Source organism: Cydia strobilella, chromosome 20, assembly GCF_947568885.1.
Source record: "Cydia strobilella chromosome 20, ilCydStro3.1, whole genome shotgun sequence".
In the NCBI taxonomy this organism is placed as follows: Eukaryota; Metazoa; Arthropoda; class Insecta; order Lepidoptera; family Tortricidae; genus Cydia; species Cydia strobilella.
The window spans coordinates 1,958,669-1,978,291 of NC_086060.1; the positions used below are offsets into that span (position 1 = coordinate 1,958,669).

Genomic DNA, 19,623 nt, shown 5'->3' on the forward strand with positions numbered 1-19,623 from the left:
TTTATAGAAAATACCACATATGGTGTTATTCATAAACGTTTGTCAAATCTAACAAACAATTGATAATCGTTTGTCCCTATTTATTATTTTGACATTTGCGTTTGTTAGAAAAAGACCAACAAAGGTTGCTAAGTTTTGTGAATAAGGGGGTTAGTCAGCATTGTGAGACGTTGGATTCCGTAAAAGTTAACGTCTCAAATCGTGACCATTATGTTATATAATTTTTAAGAGTTTTGTGAAGCAGCAATTTGCTTACTTATTTAAATATGAAAAAAAATATGCTTTGTTTTATACTGAGGTAAAAGAAAGAGAGAAATAACTGTCGGCCTAATCTCATAAACAGTTTTTGATTCATAACATACTGCGGTAATATTTTTAAATACACAACTGCAAAAAAAAATCGAAATTAGATAACTTAATAATTAAAAATTAGTATGTATTTTCGGTTGAACTTCAAAATGGCGAAATCGTCTCGAGAATATTCTTTTGTTATTTGCTCATGAATGAAGAATAAATCTTGAGACGCATTAAATTTAATTACTTACCCGGCAATCGTAGCTATTTGTAAGGTTAGGCTATCACTTTACTAAAAGAAATCACCAAAAAAAAATTGCCAGCCATTTTAAAAAGAAGAATTAAAAAATATCAGTAAGTCTTAAAATATAATAAACGCTTAAAAAACAAAGCTCAATGAGCCATATTAAAAATTGAACTCAGTCCTGAAACAGTCTTTTTTAATCCGATTGCTCCAATAATGCTCCCCGGGGATCTCATTACAGTAACAAGGCCCACGAGGCTAAGACAATTTTAATTGTGCCGGGCCTCATAAAATGAACATGATATTTAATCTTGCGGACGATATTGTGAGTTTGCGGGGGAAGTATTTTTATAGACTTATTTGATCTGAAACTAACTATCTACACCTCGATAAGATAAGATAAGATAAGATAATCATTTATTGCATAATTATAGGTTGTTACAGAAAGGTAGATTACATGACATGATTACATTTAGTGGTATCACTATAATTTGCCTTAAGGCGTACAATATTTGTTTACCTAACCTAACCTAACTACCTATGTATTTACAATATTTACAATGTTTTCACTTGCCATATTTTCCTTTTTAGCCTAATTCGATAATTCGAGCCTATTTCGATTCTAGCATTTACTTACACCGATATCAAGAAAGCTTTGATAATGTTTTCGGAGTTTTGACTTTAAAAAAAAAAACTAACATATACAACTTTGGGAATATTTTTTTTTATAAAATTGTTTGATTTAGGTATATGGTTTATGTTATGACACTACTCCATATTAATTATAAACTGAAATAGATGTCATTACTCAAAAATAAAAACCGGCCAAGTGCGAGTCTGACTCGCGCACGAAGGGTTCCGTACCATTACGCAAAAAAACGGCAAAAAACTCACGTTTGTTGTATGGGAGCCCCCCTTAAATATTCATTTTATCCTGTTTTTAGTATTTGTTGTTATAGCGGCAACAGAAATACACCATCTGTGAAAATTTCAACTGTCTAGCTATCACGGTTCATGAGATACAGCCTGGTGACAGACGGACAGACGGACAGACAGACGGACAGACGGACAGTGGAGTCTTAGTAATAGGGTCCCGTTTTTACCCTTTGGGTACGGAACCCTAAAAAGTGCCCTCCGTGCAGAGGCCGTATTCGAACGCCTTCAGCTTACTCGGCTTTTGCCATCCAGGCTAGTGACAGGGTAGCCATGACTTGTGGGCAATATAACCACAGACTAGGTGCTCCGTGAGTCAAAGGCCGCTTCCCCACTTGGCGGCGCGGTATCGGTGCAGTACGCAGTATTTCTTCCTGATTGGCACGGAGTCGCGGGCGCGCCAATCAGGAAGAAATACTGCGTACTGCACCGATACCGCGCCGCCAAGTGGGGAAGCGGCCAAAGCGAGGATACGGCAGTCCTCGTCGGCGATGGCCGGATATCTTATTTATTTATATTCTTTATTGGAGAAACAACAGAAGTAAGTACTTACAATAATAGCAAATGATAATAAGATACAATCCCACCTCTTCCCCCTTCTTGGGATCTTGGATCCCTTTATGTCAGTCTGGCCAGATATAGCTCTAAACCGGGGGGAGTAATGTAAAACCTGATTTGAGATTATCTTGGCTGGTTTTTTTCCTAGTCTCTTACGCAGCAAAAAAAAGACTACTCATGCGCGTCGCATATTTAAAATGTATAATAGATAAAAAAACTTGTAATGCATAATTTATCCACCCAATTCGTTATATTGTATATCTTAGTTACACAACAGTCATAAAAACGTTTAACAACAGCCATCGCCTCAAAGCGCCCTCAATATTCCCGTCACTCCGTTTTAATTACGCGTAGAAAGCTTTTAATGTCATTATGGAATACGGAGCGAGACATCAATGGCTGCACTTTAGGTACGGTTGGCAACAAGGTCTTGTAAAACGGAATGAAACTCAAGTCAGTTCAGTCATATTAGTATTAAAACAACATAGCAAGAGATAGATAATTGGGTATTATTATAGATTATAAATATATTGCTTGTCATTGGTCCCAATAGGAGATTCCAAACAACCTTCCCTCCTCCCCCAGAATCTGTTAATGGATCCCAGAACACACTAATCACACTATACTTTGTTTCAAATGGATCAATAACGTAGACAAAAACAATACACTCCTTTTTTGGGCAGTCGTGTAAAAATAAAATCAGCTTACCCCTCTCAGCTCCCTAAATTTCTCAGTAAGCAGTTTGACTTATTTAAAGTGTTATTAGTGGTAATTGCAATAACTGTTACAAATTTTGGCTATCTATGTCAAACCATCTCTGAGAAAAACGCACCGAACGAAGCATAGACATAGTATATACAAGGAACGAAGTGACCTCACATGGAGGTTACGGGGTTGCGTAATACATCGCAACCATGATGTGTGTAGTTTAGTTTTAATTTTTTTTTGTAATATTACCTATTCGCACATATATCGTACAACGTTTTACAGTAGATATGGCAATTTAAAGTTTCGAAATAGTTGCGTAATGTGCTAGTTATAGTAGTTATCGTACTATTTAGTGCGGTAAAGTAGGTCTCATATGTGTTGTAAACAAAGATTTATACAGACCACTAAAAACGTGACCCAGGTGTTCGGGACAAGTACCTACAGCCAAAAAAGGCAACAAAACCAATACATTCACGTCCACAAGTTTAATTTGTCAGGGTCAATTGTAAGGGATAGAATAATATCCCGGAATCTCTAGAGGCCCGCTCTTTATTACGGGCAAAGAAGCGAACATGAGAATATTATAATAAATATATTGAGATTATGTTTTTGTATAATGATAACTGAATAACATAAAATATCTTGCTATTGTTTAATAGTAGATTATTAACCAATGGATCAAAGGCACATCACACACGTCTTTTCACAATATGCCAACATCGGTTGCTATCTTACTTTGGCCATGTTATGCGTAGAGGTGATGAAAGATTGGAGAAAGAGGTCGTGCTCGGAAAAGTGGAAGGCGAAAGATCGCAGGGCCCCTCACCAACAAGATGGTCCGACCTAGTTATAAGGCCGCCGCCTCAGACAAACTCCATCAAGCGGTGAGAGCTGCGAGAGATCGAGACCGATAGAGACAAATCACAGGAGCTGCAAAACCCAACAAAGAAAAGAGAAGAGAGAGAGAGGATGAAAGGCACCCATTTCTGACGAGGAATTCAGGAGGAGGTCAGAATCAGAGTGGGTGCTTTCCACCCCAGTTTAGCACTGTAGGTTTTTTTTTCGAATTTCGAATACGAGAAAAGTAAAATAGGTACATGTGTATTTTGTAAAACATGACTAAGTAATACTTATACTTAGTAAGTATAAACTTTTATAGTATTTTTTTAGAGTAGATTATAATAACATTTTAAGTAGAAAAATCATTATGGAATTGGGAGTAAAATATCGAAATGGAATTTATACAACAAATTTATTTATAACCGAGTTTCCATTATTTATGGTTAAAAACACGTAATCAAAAAGTAAAATGCCCTGAGCCAGAAGCGTATTACTTTCAGTATTTCAGATAAACAATAAGCTACTTTCAGAGCAAGAGAAAAAAAAAATCTTCAGATTCTTTGGTCTTTCAACTAAATCTAGGTTAATAAATTAAACATAAAGAAACAAAACCGTTTACAATACGAAAATAGCAAAAAAAATTAATTTGCATTAAAATTTTCAGAGCCAATAATCCCAACCTTTTAGTAAATAAAATTTAACTTTCAGACTAAAATAACCGTATTACGTATTGTTTATGGTTTAATTTTGAATATATATTAGCTTTCATTATATTAATCCCTACAAATCCCTGTGGTAGACCCTCCGAATATTTTATTTCTAGAATTATAAGAGCGTAAGTAGCGTTATTTTTGTTTGGAGACCCGTCATTTTGGATAAGGGTATTAAAGATAATTTATTACCTATGCATAAATTCTAATTATATAAAAGTTTTATTACTGCTGTTATTTACGTTTTATTTTTATATAAAACGTAATCTTCAGGATTTTTAAGAGGAAACAGGCTCGTTTTTATAAAGATGTCAACTTTACTATGAAAAAAATTGCTAATTAATTGTTTTTTTTTATACCACGTCGGTGGCAATCAAGCATACGACCCGCCTGATGGTAAGCAGTTACTATGTTATACTTTTACTGTATAAAATTTAACCGAAAATTAATGATGAATTATAATCCTTATAATAAGATATTTTTTGCCGCGTTTTTACTTAGTGTTCTGAGCAACATTTTGTTTTGAGCAAATGTTTGCTCTTCCCATTTTGGAGCAAGTGTTTCCATTTCCCGAACGAAAGAACGATTGCTCGCTCAGAACTGTTAAGCGGTGGTATCATGGTCACATTTTATCACTTGTCATGTCATGTGTCACTTTCACATTTACATACTTGTTAGAACGTGACAGGCATGATGACAGATGATAAAAAGCCGACCGTCTTAGCCCTACAGAACACTACACGGCTTTAGGTGCCTACATTAAAACAAAAGCACATACAATTTTTAATTCTCTAAAACTAATATTTTTAACATTTTACCGACAAAATCGCAATTTCCTTGTTTTCCATACATCGAAACGGCTTCTAAGCAGTGACACATTGACGTCACGATGTGTTGCCATTTTGTTAGAGCGTTTCATGAGTAAAGTGCGGGTGCCAGACTTTGACCATCATTTGTGACTTTTGTATTGCTTTAAGACAATGGGTCCCATACAGACATTTGATCCTCAAATCAATCCTGTTCGACTGATACCATTAAAAAAAATGTCAACTACCCAATTTGGTTTACGTACAAACTTAGTTTAGATAAGTTATAGGGTGGTCATTTTTGCTTTACCATACAGATTGCATCGCGTCCTATGTCCACACATATAAAATAATACAACAACTGAAGATATCCATAAACTTCTAATCTAAGTTTTCTTCGTAGACCCGACGTCAGGAGCCGAGCTAGCCGCACGGAAGTCAACCTGACTCGATTAGGGAGTCGCGTGGAAACGGACTCCCTACTAGAGTCAATTTCACATCCATGGGCTCCTTCTCTTCTCTTCTCTTCTTTGTTCGTTCTTCTTAATAGGATAGCTTAAACAATGTTACAAAAAAACCAATCGACTACATTAATAAAAAAGAAAACCGGCCAAATTCCGAAATTTTTAATAGTACATTAGTACAGTTAGTAGTATTCGTCTTCATTTTGAAAATTCGAACCCCATACAAAATATGCCAAGATTCCGAAATTAATCCATACTGTGAAAATTTCGCAATTTCGGATACTTTTCCGACGGCATATTAATAACTTTATTCCGTAGACTAAAATGACATTTATTGTGTTGCTAGTTTTTTACGTCTTATATATTTTAATATAGATATAAGACGTGAAAAACTAGCAACACATGAAATGTCATTTTAGTCTACGGAATAAAAAAATAGACTATAGAGTACAATAGAACCCTCTTATGTATACAAACAACAAACAAATTATAACATTTAAAACTTCCGCGTTTTGAACACATATTAAATCACATTTACAATCGGGTCTATCGCGAATTTATTTTATTATATTACCTTTATTCAAACAAATTCATTACTTGCAAAATAAGGGTAAATTACATATGTTAGTGTAGTTATAAAATTGTATCACCTTTTACAACTGTCTATATACATACGATTACGTAAACACGTGTCAGATTGGTCAAACAACCTCAGTTTCTGATAAACACAAGGGTCAATGAACTTAACCCCCCCCGCTGCCCGGCACTAACCCTGTTACAAAGCCATCAGGCAGGGAATTGCCACCGTCCTTCGATATCCTTACTTAAAGCTATAGTGCCATTCGGAAGATTTTGTGTGCAAGAAACATGATTCATGTATCCATTGGTAACACTACGAGTACTTTTATCAGTAAATTAAGTGTAAATTTTCATAATCAATATTAAATAAATGAATGAAATTAATTGTTTGTCTTAAATGTCATTATCAACGTGAACTGGCCAGTTTAGTCTTAGGTAAAAGAGGTCCTAGAATCTGTTCAATTTAATTATCTCATTAACAGGGTGTTTTTACGTAGCAAATTTGTTTTCAAATTTTCCAAAAAAGATATCATAAAGCCTATAATGCTTCAAAGGAGCCGCAGTCGGTAAAGGGGCCCACTGACTATCAGTCCGCCGGACGATATCGGCCTGTCAGTTGTTCGGAACTGTCAAATTTTTGTTCTAACTGACAGGGCGATATCGTCCGGCGGACTGATAGTCAATGGGCCCCTTAAGAACTTACCATAAATAAACACAAGGTCGTATCAAAATGAGATCAAAACAGTAACAAGTTGTTCGATCTGAATCGGGCTACCGGTTTATGAACAGTAATACCCGTGTAGACCCGTTAACAGGGTTAGGAGCCCATCAGAGCGGAAATTGAGCTAAGAGCAGGGGGAGGGTTAGGTTGCGTCTAGTTTTGATGATTATTGTAAGCGCAGGGTTTATGCTTTCTAGGGTAACATGCAAACCTGTTTTGCAAAGGTTTTTTTAATACTCTAAGAACAAATTAAATTACTTTCTATGAAAATATTTTAAAGTTTTGAATGATTCACGGTTAGTTTCACTAGACTTATATTGACCGGGATATAGACCGTGATAACCGTGATGACCGTGACCGTGTATCGGGAGCTCATAAATAATACAAAAGGTAATCACGGTCTATTATATCCCGGTCAATATGTCTAATGAAAATATTTTAATTTTATTTTTCAAGTAGACACACTACTTTTGACAAGTTTGATTCGGTTAGAAGGTCTGTTCTATCTTAGAGATGGCCAGGGGGCGCCACAAGCCTTCAGGAAATTGTCATATAGTTGGAATTTTCGACCCATGCCACCGCGGCCGGATAGCCGAGTGGTTCAGGCACCTGTCCGGTAAACGGGGGACGCTGGTTCGATTCCAGCTCTGGACACTGGAGGCTTTAGTAATTTTTGCCTTTATATATGATATTTATTTCGGTTTTTTTATACCACGTCGGTGGCAAACAATCATACGGCCCGCCTGATGGTAAGCGGTCACTGCAAGCAATGGACGCCTGCAACTCCAGTGGTGTTACATGCGCGTTTCCAATCCTTTAAAAACCTGTACACTCCTTTTTTGAAGAGCCTCATACAGTAGTTCCTCGAGAAAACCTCGGAATTCTCGGCAGGGAGCTCTTTCTACAGCCGGAGCGTCCGCGGCAGTAAATTCCATTTAACACATTCACCGCTGACCTACGGTCGCAGCGCTACGTCGTAGCCGATAACATTGGGTTTCCCGGTATAATGAAAATGCTTCGTAGAGGCAAACTTCGTGTCGTGTAGCGTTGAATGGGTTAAACCGCACAGTGCACAAATTAAACTCGGCAGTTCATTTTTATGGCCAAACAAAAGCTAAAAGGCCCATTTTGCCATTACTTTTAAACCGATAATATCCGGGCGTCCGGAAATATCCAATTTTCAACCTTAAAACCAATGAGATACAGGTTTTAAACGCAGGTATACTATTCATATCTAAAATACACGGACCCTATCGTACATTACGGGTTATCCTTATTTGGGATTACCTTATCATATGGCCCAGTTGTCTGAACCCTAATAAACATTCCAAAATGCCACGGTAGTTGGTTGTGAGGTTGAGTTGGTGACAAAAACGAAAAAATAGCGATAAGAGAGTTTAATGTACAGTCACGGATTTTAATTGTTGAGACATTTAGGTTTAAGCTAATGTGGTTGTCAATACTAACGGTTAGCTACTTGCAAAGATATATGTAACTCCGTATAAGATTAGTAAAGTCTAGGCCGCCAAAATAAATTGCTATTCCTTTTCTAGAAAACTATATTAAACATCCGAGTATCCAAACTAAATTATTTTATAAGACTACCTTAGAAATAAGTAGATATAAAATGTTGCTAGTAGGGTCCATGATTGTACTCACTTTTATTTTAAGAACATCTATAATACCATGGTTGCAACGAATAAATGAAATGAAATTAAATGAAACTTTCACATATGAAGGGTACACGGAAAGAACATGTCGTCACTTTTTTCAGAAAATGAGATTTTAATTTCAAAATGTAGAGCTCTTAATGAACTATTGGTTATATCTTTTGCTACCACTCTATAATATATGCAAGACAACTTTTTTTTAGTTAAAAAAGACCCGGTCACGGAATTACCATACATTTTGACATGGTTCCAATTTTAAAACCGCGATTACTCAAAATTCAAAATGTTACTTAAGTGACTAGACATGTTCTTTCCGTGTACCCTTCATATACAATAGGTATTAGTAGGATTGTCCCTTCTAACAGCTAAGTATCACAAAATATATCATGGCAAATATGGCACACATAAAAAGGCATCCAAAACAAATATGTTCTGTAATCCCCCGTCGGCAGATAAGCGAACAGGGACCTCTGAAATATGGCCTGTTGTTTTGTAAAAACGTTGCGCTACTAAGGCAAGTCGAATTGAAGTGTATATCTCGATTTTTTTGTCGTTTTGGGTGTTATGTTTTATTCACAATTTTGGGAACAAATCGAATTATTTTATTAAATATTTTGATTTGTGTTTTCAAAGTGGTGTATAGACATAGATGGCAGCACCAGTCTCTCTTGCTATATCGTAATTCCGTAAGCAATTCGTATAGGTGCAAGCGCGCACTGCTTGCCCTTAGAGTTGGTCAAAGACGCCTAGTCTAACTAAGATGGCATATAGTCGAGAAATTGGGATGGGTACCGCCGTGGCGAGGTGGCTTAGGGGTTCAAGGCGTTAGCCCGGATTGCTAAAGCCGCCGGTTCGTATCCGGCCTTCACCACTGGAGGGCTTCGTCACTTTTTCTTTAATATATGAAAAAAGCGCTGGTCTTCCGGCGTTACATACCTACACAGGTTACGATTCTTTTGGCTTAATACTTTGCATACAGGTTACGATATATTTTGATTTTTAATATTTGGATCCTACATTTGTTCAAAGATGAAAATATTGATTAAGTGAAATGAAATGAAAAATTGGAATTAACTAGAATTAACGATTTTATGACATTGAAAGCTATAATCGCAACGTGCAGCGTTACCACATGTGCTCGATCGCGCGTGGTTGTGTGAAATGGGCACAAACCGGAAAATTGCCATCGAGCGAAGACAGGCGAGAATCATTTACACAAAAGATAAGGAGTTACGACATTCCTTCCTTATGATCTTTGTGGAAAATGTTCATACGTATATATTCTAGTTATTAGGTACTCATAAAAAAATGTAATTGTTTTTTTTTTTTTTTTTTTTTTTTTTTACCTACTTTTATTAAAATGATAAGCTTCGATAGATTTTAAATGTTATATATTTTTCTAAAAACGTTTATGATGCCTATTGAAATAAATAAAAAAACTCATTTTTAACTGTGCATTTCGATTTACCTATAATATCTACGTTTATGTGCGGGTATGATACAGATATCAGTTAGAGATAAGATATCAAAGCAGAGGCACAATGGGGGTCAAACAGTTTTGAATGATTCAAAGTAACAATACAAAAGGTAATCACGGTCCATATCCCGGTCAATATGTCTACATAATGCCTAGCCAAGATGACTTAGACAATTGTTGATAGAAAACGCCCATTGAAACTTAAATGTGACGTTTTCAATCAAAAGGTACACCATTGTCGAAAATTGCTTTTATCTTTATATGAAAAACCTGCCAGAGCGTCCTTATGGCAAGCGATAATGTGGTACCTTTTGCTTGAAAACGGCATAAATAACGAATAAATGATCACGTGACTTCGTAGCATCTGTCATTCCAATTTGTTTTCTTTTCGTCCTGTGTTTGTTGATAAACGAGTGGCTCATCTAGGCTCCCTAGGCTATCACTGTAGACATATTGTATTGTAGCAGTTTAGACTCTCCCATAGCGACACACTGGAACAGCCTTCATGTAGTGAGTTGACCTGACGGAATTTTGTTGACATTATTAATATTTATTTTGTATGTGTTGAATTTTTGTAATGTGCCTTTTTATGTGAGTTGTGTGTGTAATGACGGAAATTTTAATTTAATTTTTTTTTTAAGCCTACTAAGTGTCCCACTGCTGGGCAAAGGCCTCTCCCCTTGATTTCCACGACTCCCGATTTGGTGTTTCCTCCGGCCAGTTGTTCAGGAAGCTGTCCAGGTCATCCCGCCATCTCCGTTTGGGCCTGCCCCGTCCACGCCCCTCTACCGGCATCCACTTGGTTGCTAAGCTAGCCCACCTCTCCGGATGCATGCGGTGGACGTGACCGGCCCAGTCCCATTTGAGCCTAGCGGTTTTCTCGCCTACGTCAGCGATGCCGGTTTTTGAGCGCAGCGTGGTGTTTCTTATGCGATCAGCTAGTTTAACACCTAGAATGGTGCGCTCCATAGCGCGTTGGCAAACCTTCACTTTGGACTTCTGGATCTCTGTGAGTGACCAAGTTTGGGCGCCGTAGGTTAGAACAGGCAGGCAATTTAATTTAATTTAATTTTAAGATTTGTTTTGATGTACCTATTTATTGTTGTTTTGATTGTGCTCGTGATTTTAATGTAATATGGATCTTGTTATCTGCAATAAAGAAATACAATACAATACAATATTGTAGCAGCGTTACCACTGGTGCTCAAACACGCGTCGCAGCGTTACTACAGGCTCGATTGCGCGTCGACGTGTGAAATGTTCGCGAACCGGAAAATTGCCATCGAGCGGTGACAGGCGAGAAAATGGCGGCGAGATTTAGTGCTTTGTTCGTTACATACTTGTTTATTGAGCGATGTGTTAAGTTTTCTAGTCGTAAATCTAACATGGAATCTGTTTGAGCGTAGTTCTGATCTATTGTAAGACTTTGTTTACTGTTTAGAATTTGTACGGAAGAGAACATATGAGGGCGCCTAAAACCCCTCACTACCTATGTCTAACTTAAATAAACGATCTATTTTATGTATAACAAAGTTGAAACGTTTTAATTCACTGTTGTTACGACCGGTCTAGCCTAGTGGGTAGTGACTCTGCCTGTGAAGGCGATGGTCCTGGGTTCGAATCCTGGTAAGGGCATTTATTCGTGTGATGGATGAGCACAGATCAGATGTGATCAGGTGTCAGGTGTGTGTGTTCAGATGTGTGGTTTCTGAGTCATGGATGTTTTCTTTGTATTTAATTATTTGTACAAGTATTATATATATCGTTGTCTGAGTACCCACAACACAAGCCTTCTTGAGCTTACCGTGGGACTTAGGTAGTCAATTTGTGTAAGAATATTCCGTATAATATTTATTTATTTATTTATTTATTTACATTTATTTACCTGGACCCGGGTATGTCCTTAAACTACGTCCAAAAGAGAGGTATGGGCACTGTGAATGACATCTCGCTTTGTGTGGTAGGGCACAGGACAGCGGATGACATTCCAGATCTAGAGCAGAGCCCAACTGGGGAGGTACCTCCACCTTACAGAAAACCGCAGCCAAATAACACTAGACCCTACTAATAGTGTTGTGTTCCTGCCGGTGAGTAAGGTTGCCAGAGCTCGAGGGAGAGGAGTGTTAGGGTCGGCAACGCGCATGTAACTCCTCTGGAGTTGCAGGCGTACATAGGCTACGGAGACTGCTTAACATCAGGCGGGCCGTATGCTTGTTTTCCACCGACGTAGTATAATTTACCTACGTTCTTGTACTAATATATCTATATTGTTTTTGCGCAATAAGCACCTTACTTAACCTACATTGACCTACTAACACGAAATACCTAAGTTACAAGTATCATAGAGTAACTTATACTAGAGCGGTACTGTCATAGTAAATTTTGTAACCCCAGTAAATTCACTGCCATCTGTCGACACACTTTAAAACTAAAAATAAATATTTATAAAAATACGATAAAATGTATTTAAATATGGATAAATGATTTTTTTTATTTGCATTAATTATTTTTATGATTTTGACCCATGTTCTTTCACTGATATGCGTTAAAATTATAAATAACAAACGAAACCGTCAACGCCCTCTATACGAGTGTAGGCCAAAACTAGTGGTGCCCTCTGATCGAAAATGAAATTTTCGTGATTTTCGAGGCACGTTTTTTCCTTAGACTGTATCCATCTATTACGGAGTTATATCTATCTTTGCAAGTATTAAGTTACTTAGTTTAGGTATTGAGGAAAATATGTTAGAGCCAGTTACAATTTTTGATTACAAGATCTTAAATTTTATGTTTACTTTTCTAAACCATGATTGTACATTTATAGTATTTAAGTAACTATTTAAGCGTATTATGATTGTTTTTATTTTTTGGATATTCTTTAATGAAATACATTTTATCTTATCTTATATGTTTTATTCTGTCAATGATACGAATATATAATACGAATTTTATATCAGTGACAGTTCGTGTGGCATGTCATAATTTGGACGTTTGCCATTCATAATAGTACAGTCACCTGCCATATAAGGTAATTTACAGTAACTACATACGGTGCTACTTTACTGCACTGGTGTGGTAATTATAGTCTGCGTCTTCTCAAATGATTTTTTCGCCAATGACCCTAATCTGTTAAACAAAATCCTTTGTTCCTTTTTTGCGTGCGCGTGCCCATTGTTGTTGAGCGCGTGACCATTGTGTATCAGCGAGTGGCATGCGCTCACCCACAATGGCCACGCGCTCACCAACAATGGGCACGCGCACGCACAAAAGGAACAAAGGCTTATGTTTAACAGATCAGGGTCTTTGGCGAAAAAATCATTTGAGAAGATGCAGACTATGGCACTATACGTATATACCTATGTCGAGAATTTAAATGTAGGGTACCTATTTAAAATTTTGTAAAGCGGTGTACACGTGCGAATTCCCTACTTTTCGCAATTGTGTGTGTGTGTGTGTGTGTCTTTGTTCTGTTGGACGGGTCGGAAAGAGGCAACTTTGTTAAGCGCAGCGGGCCGAAAGTAGACGCTTTCTGACCGGAGGGCTGAGAAATATTTTGCACACTTCATTGTGCAAGATATTATTGAAGGTGACTGTATAATCGAGATGCATTAAAGATGAGATCAACCTGAAATGATGCACCGTTTTTGTAAAGAAAACGCTAAAAGTTTGTATTGTTAAGCCGAATATTTCTAAAACCGGTATTCCCTCGCTGAAAATATTTTAAGAGGTTTCATACTCAATTTATCATATTTACTTGCTCCTAAGAAACTATAAACGACAATGTCAATAAAAATCACAAGCACCATTAAGCAACATGGAGTCGTAACCCATTAAAGATAAAGTGCAAAATGCATTAGCGACATGCTGGTACTGGGGCCGCGGGGGGCGCTAATGTTCTTGTAGCGTCGGCAGGAGTAATCTTTTATAATAATACTTGAAGCTGTGATCACAGAATAAGTAATAGTATAATACAGAACGGCCCCGTCCCGTCCTCGTCCTCGTCCCGCGACAGATTAACGGCCGTTTGCCGACTGCTCAGTACTATTTTTAAGCAACTTACACTAAGACGCATGACGCGTGTACAGACGTGCCGTTCACACATAGAAACGCAAGTGATTTTTGATGTATATCGTGTCCGCCCTGTGCTGTGATATAAATGCCTTGTTTTATGCCCCGGCGCAAAAAGAAGGGTGTAATATGTTTGACGCCAATGTCTGTCTGTGGTATCGTAGCTCTACAATTTTGACCAATTATGATGCGGTTTTTTTTACGTGAATGCGAGTTTCCTTGCGGTGGTACTTAGATATGATATGTTTGATAGAAATCGATTCAGCATTTTGAAAAGTATCAGTTCTTTTCTAAAATGATGTAAGGCATTTTTGGTATGAAATGGAATTTTTGTCATTTAGTTTGAGGCTAGCACACGGCGTAAATGTTTCCCGTATACCGTATACGGGATTTTATCGAATACCGTAGTGATAGGAAAAATTGTAAGGAATCGTTCAAAGTCGTTCACATTGCGTGTATGCGGGAAAGCCGTCTAGCCGTGTGAACGATTTTGAACGTTTTTATACAATTTTATTTATAGTTATTTCTTAATATTATTTTTTTAAAGCAGTATCGGAATATTATATCGACGAAGCTCACACATTTTTGACTTCGTAAAACGGTCCATATGACTGACACTAGGGAATGCAAAAACCGATTTTTAATTGTATGGAAAAATCGGTTAATAACCGAATTTTTATACAAATAAAAACCGGTTTTGCATTCCCTAACTGACACTTCTGATATTTCACTGTAAGTTATCCCTTATCCATACCTATAAATATATCCCGCCTGCAGCTTCGAATACCCGACACAAAATGCCGCTTTTAAAAAGAGTTGTGATGACACAAACTTACTAGAGTTAGACCAAGAAAAGTCTGCAGCGATTTTGATAGCATAACAGCATACGCAGTGCAAGTGTTATTTGAAACGTCACACTTCGATGAAATTATGACGTATAAATAACACTTGCATTGCGTGTGCTATCAAAATCGCTGCAGACTTTTCTTGGTTTAACTCTGTCTTTTTTAAATGCAAGAAAAAAAGCAGTCACCGTAGCCTATGGACGCCTGCAACACCAAAGATATTACATGCGCGTTGCCGACCCTTTAAAAACCTGTACACTCCTTTTTTGAAGAACCCCATACTGTAGCCCCTCGGGAAAACCTTATTAGGCGTATATAAGTACGAGTAAGTTGCTGACCATACCCTACTAAATGTTACTCAGTGTAGTGCGAATATTGCTTAATGTATATTGATTTGGGGTCGATACACTGACGTTAAGAAGAAAAAAACGGCCAAGTGCGAGTCGGACTCGTCCACCGAGGGTTCCGTACTTTTTAGTATTTGTTGTTATAGCGGCAACAGAAATAGAGTATATCATCTGTAAGAATTTTAAATATCTATCACGGTTCATGAGATACAGCCTGGTGACAGCCAGACTGACAGACAGAGTGTTAGTAATAGGGGCCCGTTTTTACCGTTTGGGTACGGAACCCTAAAAAGTACGTACTAGGTATTATTATATTAGTTAAGTAAATGTACCCCGATTTGACGGTAGCAAAATCGGACGGACCTGACACTCTTTGATAGAGAAAGGTAGTCTTATTGCGATTCCTATAAGAGGAAAGAGAAAATAGTGCGATGCTTTGTCCTTATCACCGACCGGGTGGCATCATAGGTAGGAGGCGATGGTGAAATGACGAAATTTATAAGAGTGAAAGAGAAAAAAGTCCTATGCTGCTCAAATTTTATATGAATATTCTTTCTCTTACCCCCGGTCGCTCGGTGGCGCGTCTATGGCGCGCTACCAGTGCTAGTGATTAATTAATTATCGGCTCAAGTGTTATCCATCTCGATATGAAGCAATTTCTAAATCAATAAAAATGTTAACAATAAATTTTGTTAATAAAAACCGGCCAAGTGCGAGTCGGACTCGCGCACGAAGGGTTATGTACCATTACGGAAAAAAACAGCAAAAAAATCACGTTTGTTGTATGGAAGCCTCATTTAAATATTTATATTATTCTGTTTTTAGTATTTGTTGTTATAGCGGCAACAGAAATACATCATCTGTGAAAATTTCAACTGTCTAGCTATCACGGTTCATGAGATATAGCCTGGTGACAGACAGACAGACGGACGGACAGACGGACGGCGGAGTCTTAGTAATAGGGTCCCGTTTTTACCCTTTGGGTACGGAACCCTAAAAAGCGTCAGCTCTTTCATTACCTACTTGCAAACTTTTTTATTTATTTTCTTATTGAAACAATAAATACCTATCTAACATCTGAAGTAAATTCGGACTAATCCCAATAAGGCCCTCCTAGTTTCCTCTCTAAGTTTGAAGGTCACATGACCTATCATTTTCGTAAAATATAGTGCCTGACTGACTGACTGTCTGAAACTGTGCTTGTAAGGAACGCACTTATGCGGCAGAGTGAGATGAAGGTACGGATGTTTGCACCATGTCACAGAATAAGTAATAGTATTATCATACAGAACGACCACGCATCGCCCCGCTCCGATTCGAATTACCTCGCCCCGCGACAGCAGATTGACGACCTTTTGCCGACGCGTTTGTGACGCGTGTACAGACGTGCCGTTAGACACGCAAGTGATTTTTAGGGTTCCGTACCCAAAGGGTAAAAACGGGACCCTATTACTAATACTCCGCTGTCCGTCTGTCTGTCACCAGGCTGTATCTCATGAACCGTGATAGCTAGACGGTTGAAATTTTCACAGATGATGTATTTCTGTTGCCGCTATAACAACAAATACTAAAAAGTACGGAACACTCGGTGCGCGAGTCCGACTCGCACTTGGCCGGTTTTTTTATGTATAGCGTGTCCGCCCTGTGACTGAATGTTGAAGTTCAGTGGCGCCCTCAATAAATTTATACAATTTCTTGTGGGACTACAATAATAAGAGTTACGAGTTCCACTGCCCTAGCATAATTACTTTCAATTACGCATGCGTGACTACACTCATTTACATCGACATAAGCCTAGAAAGGCATTAACTTTTCAAAGCATCGTTATCGCAAGTCACGTTACGAATCGAATGAAATTTACACTAGGGGCACAGAATAAGTAATAGTATTATCATACAGAACGGCCACGCACCGCCCCGCACCGACTCGAATTACCTCGCCCCGCGACAGCAGATTGACGGCCGTTTGCCGGCCGCTCAGTACTGTTTTTAAGCAACTTACGCTATGACGCATGCCGTGTGTACAGATGTGCCGTTCACACAGAAACGCAAGTGATTTTTGATGTATAGCGTGTCCGCCCTGTGCTAGGGGTAAAAAAACTTGTTTTAACTTTAACGCGTTTTCATTGACTTTTCCGTTACCTATAAATAAAGCCCTAATATTCTTAACTAAACGATGAATAAACTTTGTTTCCTAACAATTAAACAGCTTTATTGCCTAATTATTTATTCCCGATTCCCAACATCACGTGAACTTACACAACAAAACATGTAACATCGTCGTTCTGAATAAAATATGGATGTGTATAGTGGCAATTATAACTGTCGGGGCTTGTCCTGAATTGAATTGTATTCATAGCTTTCAGAAGCGTTACTATGTTAACTCACTGAAATATAGGGCCTTTAACTCTTATGAAACATGTGGCACGCAATATTTTGTCGTAGTAAATGTGACTGATCCTTAATGAAAGGTACATAGGTACGAGTACACTGCTTTATACACATATTACGAGTATCAACTCTTTATGTGTTCAGGAACTGACACTTCATTTTGAATAAAAAGTCAACTCGAACTAGGTGAGGTCAAATCAAATAATTTAATTTGAATCGACGTTATTATTACGCAATAATAACATTGTCACAGATATGAAATTTCTTCTAAGAAAGTAATTTTATTAAATCACATTAACAATCGGGTCTATCGCGAATTTATTTTGTTAGCTTTATTTACCGACGTTTCGACACTGGTCGTGGTCGCGGTCGCGGCTAACTGACGCCCAGCAAAATGTCAAAACAGAGATTTGTGTAACGTGTTCAAAACGCGAAAGTTTAAAATGTTATAATAGTAGATTGTTAACGAAGGGATGAAAGGCACTGATTTCTGTCGAGGTATTTTGGCACTCGAACGCAGTGAGAGCGCCAATAGTCCGAGGCTGAAATGATGCCCTTCACCCGAGTTAAACACTCTACTTTTCATTTCGAATACGAGGAAAGTAAAATGCATGTGTTTTCTTAAAAACATGACCAAGTATAAATTTTTACTGTATTTCTTGAGGGTACTTTCAGTTAACAATTTAGGCAACAGTGTCGTAATTTATGGAATGGAGAGTCAAATATCATAATGGAAATTGCATAACAAATCCATTTAAACTTAAATTTCAATTGTTTATCGTAAAAAAACTAAAAAAATCGTACTTTGAACGTAAAATGCTCTAGTGCAGACACGTATCATTTTCTGCACACCTTTTAGAACAGCAATGACCCTCTTTCAGAGCATGAGAAATGAAAAGTAAATTTATCCTTATGCTGGCCGTAATTAGCGGTTTGAACGCAACAATATTATAGAAGGTAAACGCATGATATAATTATTTCCTCGCAGTCTGAGGTAATTTTAAAGATTAAGTATATACGATTACGTTCCGTTTAAAAAAAAACAATAATATTGTGTGAAACCGTGAAAGTTCAAATCAGTGATTATTTTTAATAACGAAATGACTGCTAGTGCTATTACTTCTCTATCAATTTAAAAGGGTAAAGTCACAGAGCGGACACGCTATACAACAAAAATCACATGCGTTTCTATGTGTGAACGGTACGTCAGTACACGCGGCATGCGTCATTGTGTGAGTAAGTTGCTTACTGAGCGGTCTGCAAAAGGTCGTCAATCAGCTGTCGCGGGGCGAGGTAATTCGAATCGGGGCGGGGCGGTGCGTGGCCGTTCTGTATGATAATACTATTACTTATTCTGTGGTAAAGTGTCGGTAGGTACTCGTGAGTTCACAGTGACCAAGGAGCCGATAGTAACGCATTAGTAACATGTCGGATAGCCGATAACGTCCATAACACGAACGACCTATCTCACTATGTCATAGCCCTTTATGCCTGGACTGTTACGGGAACGTTATTCTCAATGCTTACAGAGGATTAAAGCCAAGTGAACTAGTATAATTTACGTAACATTTGATTGTTAAATTAGTATCTACATTTTAGTTTTAATTTACAGTTTTACATCTCTGGTTATAACGGGTTAAAGGTATTTGAGTGGTAGAGAATGCCATTAGCCATTAAGTCTACCATAGTAAGTAAGTAAGTAAGTAAGCTCTTTATTTGCGTTAAATGCGGTTAACAAAAGGTCTTAAACATTATAAATCAAAAAAGTATCACACATTTAGCTGAATTGCAGCATGCAAAATATACACCTAAATCTAAAATCTCTCACAACATGCAATATGATGTACACAAGTTATCTACAATTAACATATCTAAGAGTTGAGAGCAAGAAAAACAGAATTTAAATCATTAACAATTTGGCTATTTTGAAATCTAAATCTATATGAATTTTAAAAATAAGGTATTAATT

At 37.6% G+C, this 19,623-nt stretch overlaps 1 protein-coding gene and 1 non-coding gene across 5 annotated transcripts in view; one reads left to right on the forward strand and one right to left on the reverse strand.

Moving 5' to 3' along the window:
• LOC134750557 (complexin) overlaps positions 1-19,623 on the reverse strand; it is a 414,109-nt gene that overhangs the window by 8,175 nt on the left and 386,311 nt on the right. The gene's annotated exons all lie outside the window — the stretch shown is intronic.
• On the forward strand, positions 7,440-7,511 carry Trnat-ggu (transfer RNA threonine (anticodon GGU)). The gene has a single exon. It is a non-coding gene; the product is annotated as a tRNA-Thr (tRNA).